Source organism: Topomyia yanbarensis, chromosome 3 (genome assembly GCF_030247195.1).
Source record: "Topomyia yanbarensis strain Yona2022 chromosome 3, ASM3024719v1, whole genome shotgun sequence".
NCBI lineage: Eukaryota > Metazoa > Arthropoda > Insecta > Diptera > Culicidae > Topomyia > Topomyia yanbarensis.
The window spans coordinates 419,657,912-419,667,947 of NC_080672.1; the positions used below are offsets into that span (position 1 = coordinate 419,657,912).

The 10,036-nt window shown below is 37.2% G+C and overlaps 1 protein-coding gene across 1 annotated transcript in view; it reads right to left on the reverse strand.

The window, feature by feature from the left end:
• Nucleotides 1–8,058, reverse strand: part of LOC131690004 (calcyphosin-like protein) — a 31,777-nt gene extending 23,719 nt beyond the window's left edge. Inside the window, exon 1 of the mRNA XM_058975443.1 lies at nt 7,897–8,058. The gene's annotated coding sequence lies outside the window, so the exon portion shown is untranslated. The remainder of the gene's footprint in view (nt 1–7,896) is intronic.
• Nucleotides 8,059–10,036: the final 1,978 nt, after the last annotated feature.

Genomic DNA, 10,036 nt, shown 5'->3' on the forward strand with positions numbered 1-10,036 from the left:
CTTGTGAATCGAACCATGTTTCGATTTTTCTATGTTCTCATCAGCAATCCGAAATTCTGTGCTTACGGGACGTCAACCGTGACCAGTTGTTCAGAAAACATTTTTGAAATTCCCATAACTACCCTGATTTTGGTAGAATATATGATATTCGCGGCACCATTTGTTTTCGAGCCTTTGAACGGAGCAGATCGATTTGTTTTCGCAGTGGTGTTCGGTGTCCATTTAATTGAGTAAAGGTCACCAGTTAACCCATTAATGCGCATACTACTATATATAGTAGATAATTAGAACAACTTTTATTACTCAAGTAGTAAAGTAAATCAGGCATTATCAATAAGTTAATATTTTGCACATATACCTCATGTGCTGAATACGTTTCAACAAGTTACGGTAGTTAAAACCTTATTTATGTTTTATTTTGATTCGACTTTCCCTTAAGGGGTTACAAACTTATCAGGGTGAAAAAACTGAGAATTAAAAATTAAATTTTCTGAAAGTACATATGTTGAGGAAACTTCTCTCAAAAATTAAGATCGGATCCTTACAACTTGTATTGTACTGTACTTGTACAGCCATTTATAGGCCTATTGACCACTCATAAGCGGCATGTAGTGTTCGATACGCGGGATCGTTGACTCGCTACACCGACCGTTAAACTCAATTATATCAGATTTGTATTTAATTTGAAAAGTGCCGTTATAGCGTTCACGGCATCTCAGGAATTAATTTACCGATCACCCTGAAATTTACACCAGTTGTTCCTTATTTTATGACCTACAAAAATAATTTTTTAAATAACCGCTTACATTTTTTCAACCGGAAAGTTCAATTTGTGCTGCGCATAAAAAATAAGTTGGGAAATAATGGGTTAATATACTGAAACTTTCTCGAGACCAGACTACGCAGTACCCGACTGTAACTCAGATCACACGTGGTTGGGCAAACAAGATACGTGTTTTAGAGAACGACCTCTGCCAGGCAATCAAGATTGCTTGCTGTGACCGTTTTACGTGGGAGTTCACAGTCTACATACCAACAATAGCCGTAAAATTCGACGGGGTTGTATCCAAACCGTGCCTGAAATGCGAAGACCTGTTGGACCTCATTTCAACAAGTTAAGATCTTGGGCTGCAAGCAATTGCATACCGCAAGCATCGAGGGAGGTAAGGTTACCTAGTCTCTATCAGGCTCACTTCGGGTGACCTTCTTCTCTTCCCACCTATATCCTCCATGAAAAAGTTCGTCTACCTGTTCGCCTGTTTGTATCGTGGGTAATGAACTGGAGCAATTGCAAACAGCACTCCCTTATGGTGCTCTTAAAGCGCTCTTATGCAAAAATGCTAAAGAATGCTTCACCATCCGTCCTATCTTAAAATTCCTTCATCTCGTTTGGCTCGCTTTGATCAATAATTTGATGATCCTCAAGAGGGAATAGAAGAAATCTTGCCTCCCCTAGGCTACCTCGTAAGGACCCCAAGATGTCCTCCTGCACCAACAACATCTAATAAATCCAACGGAAGTGCTGCCTTAAACCCGAAGCGATCTGCTCCCGGACTTGGAAATATCAATTCTAACATTGAGTACCCACCACATCCAGGGGCGATGTACAGACACTCAGTCCAGTAAGGTACTAATGAAATTTTCTGGCACCGTGAACTTAATTTTTACAGCTTTCAATGCTACAGTTCCTCTTAAAAGCCTTCTGATACGTTTTCTCCCTACAGCGCAAATATTTTTCAAGCAGTTGACTACTAAATGGTTCCTCCTTGTAGCGATCGCATCCTTCGATGGCTAAGTCATCGAACGAGGTCACACCATTCTGATCGGTCAATTGTTTTCTCACCAATTATTTGGCATAATTCGAATCGTGATTATCTAATAAATCGACTGATATTCTTATTTCGGAGTTCTGAAGAGCTATTATATGGATAAACCGGTGGCAAACCTGAGCACATTTTTTTTCTACGCATACTACTAAGCTTTCAATTCTTACACATGCTCAAGAAAGGTTTTTTGAGTCTTAAGCTAGCAATCAGTCGAAATTCATAGGAATTTCCATAAACTCGTATGATATCATTAAGGGGAGGTTCTCATTCAAATGACCAAAAAGTAAGCAAAATTTGGATTTTGTGGGCCTATGAACAAACATAGAAGGTTTAGAATTCAAAAAGCTCATATTTTCGTCTTCATTAACAATTTTTTTCAAGACGAAGAAAACAAAATGGCGCCCGTGGTGACGTTCTGTGTATGGTTGGGTGCCCGTGGAATTCCAAAACTGCGCAGCGTACAGCCTTTTTAAGTCCTTTTTGCTTCCCTTTAAGGCTTTACTAAGTTAACCCCCCTCCTTCCTCTCCAACGTGTTACAACATGCTTCATACTGCCTCTTTTTACCCTTAAATGTGTGATGTATTTTTTGAATGACCTTATAAAAGAGTTTTACACTAAGGTTTTTTTACACGTTACACGGGTTTTTTTACATGGCATTTTTACACCGCTTTCGAAATTAGCACGGTTTTTCGCAAAAAAAAATTAAAATCCTTTTAAAAGCAAAAGACTTAGTCGATTTCTCAACAAATTTTTTTGCACGGATTTTGCGAAATGTCCTTTCGAAGGCAAAAGACTTCGACGATTTTTGATCAAGTTTTCCATGTCCATGTTTAAAGCGATTTGGAAAATCAAGATGGCGACTTTCGGTTCAATGGAATTCTCTAAAACCCAATCGATATGGAAATTTTTGGAGTGGGCTTGGCGAGTAGCGCCAGATATAGATATCTGAAGCTGTTTTGAAAACCATGATGGCGACTTCCGGTTCTGATGAATTATCTAAAACCCAATTAATATGGGTATTTTTGCAACAGGCTTTACGAATAGACGCCAAATATCAATGTCTGAGGCCATTTGCAATACCAACATGGCGACTTCCAGTCTAACAGAATTGTCTATAACCCAATCAGTATGCATATTTTCAGAGCGAGCTCAATGAGCGCAGTATAGAGATCAATGTTAGAGGCCATTTTGAAAACCAAGATGGCGACTTCCGGTTCAGTGGAATTCGCTAATGCACCATCAAGATGGGTATTTTTGGAACGGCATTGGCAAGTAGATGTCTAATATCGATGTCTGAGGCCATTTCGAAAACCAAGATGTCCAGTTAGGTTTAGTCGATCGCTATATGGCATCTACTTGTCAAGCCCGTTCCAAAAATATCAACATTGATGTGGTTTTAAAGAATTCCGCTGAACCGGAACTAGCCATCTTGATTTTCAAAACAGCTTCAGACATCCAGATCTGGCGAATACTCGCCAAGACCGTTCCAAAAATTTCCATATCGATTGGGTTTTAGAGAATTCCACTGAATCGGAAGTCGCCATCTTGGTTTTCAAAAAGGTCACAGACATCGCTATCTGGCGCCTACTCGTCCAGCCCGTTCCAAAAATACCCATATTAATTAGGTTTTAGAGAATTCCGCGAAGCCGGAAGTTGCCATTTTCATTTTTGAAATGGTCTCAGACATCCATAGTTGGCGTCTACTCGTTAATACTGTTCTGAAAACAACCATATTGTTGAAATGGAAACCAAAATAAATTCTTGAGATCCGACTTTTCCACTTTTCCAAAACTTTTCTAAGGAATTAGAAAAAAAAGCAGAAACCGTGCTAATTGCAAAATCCGTGCAAAAAAACTTGTTCAAACATCGTCTAAGTCTAAGCCTTCAAAACGACATTTTTGATAAAACTCCTTTTCCTAAAATCGTCTTTTGCATTGAATGTAACGCGGATTTTTGCACGGTTTTCTGAATTAACGCGTTTTTTGCACGTTTTTTTACGCGGTACGTATCCCCCGTGTAAAAAAACCTTATTGTGTAGTCGTTTTTTAACTCCTTCATGCACAACAACGTTTTTAAATAGCTGTAATTTCTGATTGAGAAAAGATTTACTCACAAAAACAAGTAAGGCTAATAAATGTGACTATTGCCTATCATTTGAGCATTAAGGGCAAAGCATTCCCTACAAGGAACAAAATCACCTTTTGGCGAATTTTTTCAGAACTTTGGGTGAAGCGAATTGACCAAAACTTTTGTGTAGTATAAACATCATTTCAATAACATTCTGTAATTTTTTCATGTAAAAATATCGACAAGCGACTCGGTGATGAAGCTTTTTGTAGAACGTCTCTGGAACAAACACGATTTACAGTGTTACCTCAACGTAGAGGTTAAGTATTTTTTACATAGAATGTGTATGCAAAATTTGAAATAAATCGGTTAAGTAGTTATTGGCAGGTAACACCGTAAATCGTGTTTTTTCCAGAGACGTTCTACAAAAAGCTTCATCACCGTATCGCTTGTCAATATGTTTACATGGAAAAATTACAGAATGTTACTGAAATGATGCATCATACTACACAAAATTCGCTTCAAACAAAGTTCTAAAAATAATTACCAAAAAAAGTGATTTTTTTCTTGGTGAAATCCTTGACCACCCCTCCCCCCAAACCGGTTGCAAGTATCAGCTCTAGAACTGAAATTATTGCAATTAGAATTCCGATGGAGCAGTGCTGCCAGGGACAGTTTACATTGACGACGGAAAATGAATTTTTCATATATCTTCGTTATATTGCAATATTATTAAAAGCTGATAAAACATAAATTTGTCTTTGGCTACGTTTTCCACGCAATTGGACTATTGTAAATATTCTAGGAGAATTGTATTGATCATTGGAAGGTAAAAAATTAGCAGCTTATAGCACTGCGAGGCAAGCTCCTATCTTTATGAAAAAAGGCTTTTCGTGCATCTTGATTCCACCGTTTTTAAGAAAATATAGTTTTAAAACCCTACATGCACTAGAAAAAAGTTGGGTATGAAAGGGTTAATATATGTTTTTGCATGCAAAAGACAGCATGCGACAAATGATTATCCCAGGATTTGATAGCGTTTGCTTTATAGACTCTAATGAATATGGCTTTGTCTGCGGAAATTTGCGGATTAAAATGTTATTTCATACCAAAATGTTGCTTTTTTGGCACAAAAAATTTCGATAACTGCACAGATATTAAGAGATAGAAATAAATTTACTTACCAAATTAGCTTACGAAAAATTGTGTATTTTCTTATACCGGATAAAATCTCAGAACATTTTGAAATTCTAAAAAATCACCCACAAAAGTTAAAAAAAAAGAATTTTCAGTGGTGTATCATAGAAAACTCAAAAAATATGTGTTATAACCAAAAGAATATAATAATCTCTTCAGAAAAGATGTTTCTTATTATACTCCTCACAACTTTTTATTATTTTCATAAATGGCCAAACAAAAATTTGCTTTTCAGCTTTAGCTTTACTTTAATAAAATGCGGAATATTTTATAGACAAACTTTGCTGAAGATACTATAGCTCGAAAATCGTTTTTTCGTGGTCAACCAATTTCGATCACGTTTTTATCAATTGGGAAACACTGTGCTGTGGTTGTTTGATAACTGCTACAGATACTTTCTCGAGACCTGTACACATTTACAGTGCCCCGCAAAGCATTCTGGGAACGTGCATAATGCCATGAAAAGGTTTCTACCTGAAACGCGCGTCTCGAGCTTAGAGCGTGCAATGGTTGCCAGGACGTCGCTTCGATCAATGATCTGTAGAAACTTTTTTGATGCGCGGATCGAAAAACCCGTTTAACACAATTTAGTAGACGCTTATACCTTTCAAAAACCGCTAAGAAAAAAATTGAAGGCTTTCAATGAGAACCTCTCCTTAAAGTGTGTAAGATTCCTTTCGTGATTGATAAATTTTCATGATGTAGTTATGGCTTACACAAAGTTCGGAATACTTTACTGGAGTTTGCCGAACTACTCCAAATTATGGAGAAGTTCCCTTAAAACCCATAGAATTCCATAAAATTTGCCCCATTTAGTTGACACTATCGAGGCAAAATATACGTGCTAACGAGGTATATGGGAGCCCGGGGCTAGTTGGCGGTTGGCGTTAATTGACGGAATCCTCTTTTTTCAGTTTCTATTATATATAGCGCTAATTCTTCCTATGTACTTCAAGTAGTGTGAAACACATCATCCAATGTGTTTTTGTTACAAATCTTTTTGTTTTGTAGAAGTTGTGAGAGATAATGTGTTTTCGAGCATACTAAGTAAATTTTATTAATTTTGAACATTTTGTGCTGAACAAGATGATTATCAATCTATTCTACAGATGATTATATTTTTTGACTGTACGTGAATGGAGCTTTCAGCATCCATACAGATATTACAGCTATCCACAAACAAAATTTTGTTTAAGTTTTTTTTTAATTTGTGGTTGTGTATCCCGTCATTGCAAAGGACGTTTACTTCGGCCAATCGCCTGAAAAATTTCGCAAATTTGCTTTTGTATATGGAGTACGCGTCGAAGTCAAAATCCCGGGGTATTGACACTGAAATATAATGGCAAATGGCGGGTTATATACAGTTTTATTGGAAAGACATTTAGCACGTTCCAAAAGAACACTTTGAAAAATTCAAGGATGTTGCCAACAGTCTGCACTTTTAGGCAACGTGTTCTTTTTTATAAGATCTAACTAACCAACTAAATCAAATCGGTAAAACTGAAAACACCTCCAACTAGCCCCGGCCTCCCCTGCTAGTTATATTTAATATTTAGGAGTTATTCTCATCATTATATTGCGTTTAATTTCTTAATATGAGAAGAACTTGTGCGTTGTTCACATGCTATATTTCCCCTATCGAGAAAAATTCGGGTGAAACCCTATTTTCTCCACTAAGGAGAAAATTGGTCAAAATCATTTTGCGCGTAAAGGGCACAAAACCTATATCTAAACCAGTTATGGGATTGGCATTTCGATTTCCATAGTAAGCAGGGACCACTATTTAAAACGAACATAGTTTGGTAGTTGGTGTATATGAACAAATTATGCGCCTTAAAATAATCTTCAAGTTGTCAAATGGTTACTTTAGTGTAACGTAAAAAGTACAAAAGTTGTATAAATAAAACCGTTTTTAGGAAACACCCTAAAGCTTACATTGGGATTTATTGTGGAATGGAAAATATGAAAGATAGATCTTGCATGTCTCGGAAAATTTGTCTAACAGGTGTTGTTCAAAACTTCATTGAAGACAGCTAAACTCTATCTCGAGCCATTACAGGGGCGGATCCAGCAAAAAAAAATCGGAAGGGTCCGAAATTTAAATTTTGAAATGTTCATATTACAATAACCTCATTTAATTAATATCAGTTTTGGTGGTCGAATCTGGCTTGGCATGATTTTATGTTTAGAAAAAAATTAAAATAGAAAGTAATTTAATATTTCGGAACTAGTTAAAATTTTTCGGGGAGTGGTAGAGGGTTCCGGACCCCCAGGATCCTTCCCCTTGAATCCGCCGCTGAGCCGTTAAAAAGATCAATTTCGGATGTTGCTAAAATTAGAACTACCTTCGCTGCTATTTAAACGAAAAGGGGCCTTGCAATGTACAACAATTTTCATAAACATTATAAGGCTAAGCTATTTAGTTTTAGAGAAAAAGTAAAGATATTGCTAAATTCACATTCTAGACCACTTTGCATTGTGATATCTATCCAATCTTAACACTTCGACACTCCAATTATTTTAACTTGTATTAAATTGATGGTCACCATATCGAAACTAAGTACTTTTTCTATACATACTGCCAATCAACAAGTATAAAACTTTATCGATTTTCCTTTAGATATGGATATATTTTCCACCACATGTTACTTTTCTACCGCATCTAAATGCAATGGAGTCCCCTGGTAGATTGCCTTTACGCAAGATTACGTTATCATATCCGACTGCACACATTACTGTAACTGGCAATACCATATGTTCCATTTCACTAAGGCACGGTTTCGGTATATGTATGCGAAAAATAACCTTTCTATTTATCTCGGAAGGGAAACGTCCTCGTCCACTGTAATCGCACGAAAGACTTCGCTGCTACACTACGTTGATCTCGCACTCGGTTTCACTAAATAATACTAATTGTAAGTATACTGAGTAATATTCGACCGATTCGTGACAATCATGCACCAATGTTCGAGCTAAACTGCGATGAATGAAGACCAAGTTCGGAAACGATTTTTTCTTCTTTCTATCTATCCTCCTATGTTGTTCTTGTTCTTCACGCTCGAGGGCTTGTCGGAATCTGTCGCCTAGGTGTAGCCCCAGCCAAGTTTTATGCTTTGTGGAATGGTTTGGGAAAAAATATTGCCACAATGTTATGTGATAGTGTTTGGGTTTGTCATGTCTATGGCCAGACACCGGCTAACGTACAATTGTTTGAGTAGGGATTTCTGCTTTCGTCTGTGAAGGGCAAGTTTTAAGAATGAAGATTCCATCAGTGGATTCTTTAATTGCAACTGCACATGAAACTTAACTTTCTATCCTTAAAGTTATATATTCTATAGCAAAGTAACCAGTAATATATCCGACATTTTCGGTAGTATGCCGCAGTTTGTCTGTCCCAGGCGGCGTCGAATGTCTGCTAGCGTGCAGAGTAGTCTCTTTCAATCTACATATATAAATATTCAGCCAAACTCTCTAGTTACATAAAACACATAGTACTGCTAGTTGAAAGAAGAGCTTCATAAAAATGACTATCAGACCTTTGTGTTGTTTTCAATGGCATCTTCATCGGTACGCTTGACTGCATTTTGAAAAGACAAATCGTTATTTCATTTCACGCTTGTAGTTTTCGTTCTAAGCAGACTTGTGAATTTTGCTATAAAATCTGTCGGCAATTCAACATTGTTGCTTGAATAAACATAGTAGAGTAACAGAGGCTGATCAACTTAGCTTGAATAGTGTATTAAACCATAGCAGATCATATTGGGTAGTATCTGAAACCAATTGGATTACGCGGTAATTTGATTCGAGGCTAATCAATGTCATCCCTTTGCCCTAACGCATAACGAATTATTGTAGCACATACCTAATTGCAGTACTGCTCTGACGGACATGAATGATTTATATCTTTGGTTGGCGTGACTAGTATACAGATAGAAATAGTGCCTTGAATTATTTAATATATTCTGGTGTATATTTAGAATAGTATTGTTCACCAATCTCTAACTAACTAGGGCAATAGCTTTCACGTCGCCAGCTTCTCAGGGCACGATGACTCCCCATGTTTTTTCAACTTGATCGATATGCGTTACCCGTTGCGCTTCTCTCTCTCCTTGTAGCGGTTGAGTTAGATTTGCTAAGTTGAAAAATGTAGCTCTGGAAAACCCCTTTCCTTAGTATACCCTTCAATGTCAATGACATCGCCGAACCACACTAGTGCTGAATACTTTCTGAAATTTACAGTAAGGAATACAATAAAAGTTTTACCCCTGAGAACTGACATACAAGTAAAGTTTTCAACTTGTGTAAGAAATAAAACTGTCGCTTTGAAATGACAACAGCAAGTAGCAACTTGCCACTGGCTGGCGCTTCGATCGGCCAGCAATCGCTATACGGGACTTGTGTGCGAACTTGGATACAATGGTGACTCACGCATGCGAACCTGTATGCGATGGTGATTTTCAACGTATTTTTATTTAAATGTTTACACAGGCTTTTCGGGAAAGTTTGTTCTAGCTTATATGTCTGTTCTCTGTGGTTTTACTCTCACGTTATTTTGTAAGCAGTGCGAGTAACCGGTGGAATAGTAAACGCCTGTTGGAAGCAACCGGTCGAAGCATGGTTTCAGATTCGAGCGCACTCTAACCACGATTTACGTAATTATGGGTTATTGGTTGTCGGCGGCAACAGTCAATTTAAAATCAGTTTGTTCATATATTTATAGCACATGTTTGCTACAATTGCTATACGTACATAGGAAAAGGATCAGAACTGGAATTGCCCGTAAAAGTAATAATATCGATTTATCTTAGAATTTAACTGTGTAAATACGGGTTGTTTTATTTATTGGGTTTATTCGGTAAGAAATTGTGTAAGAACATCTACACTAGGGCCAGTGCACTAGAATAATCACTATTACAGTGAAGACCCGTTTTTATCAGCCCATTGG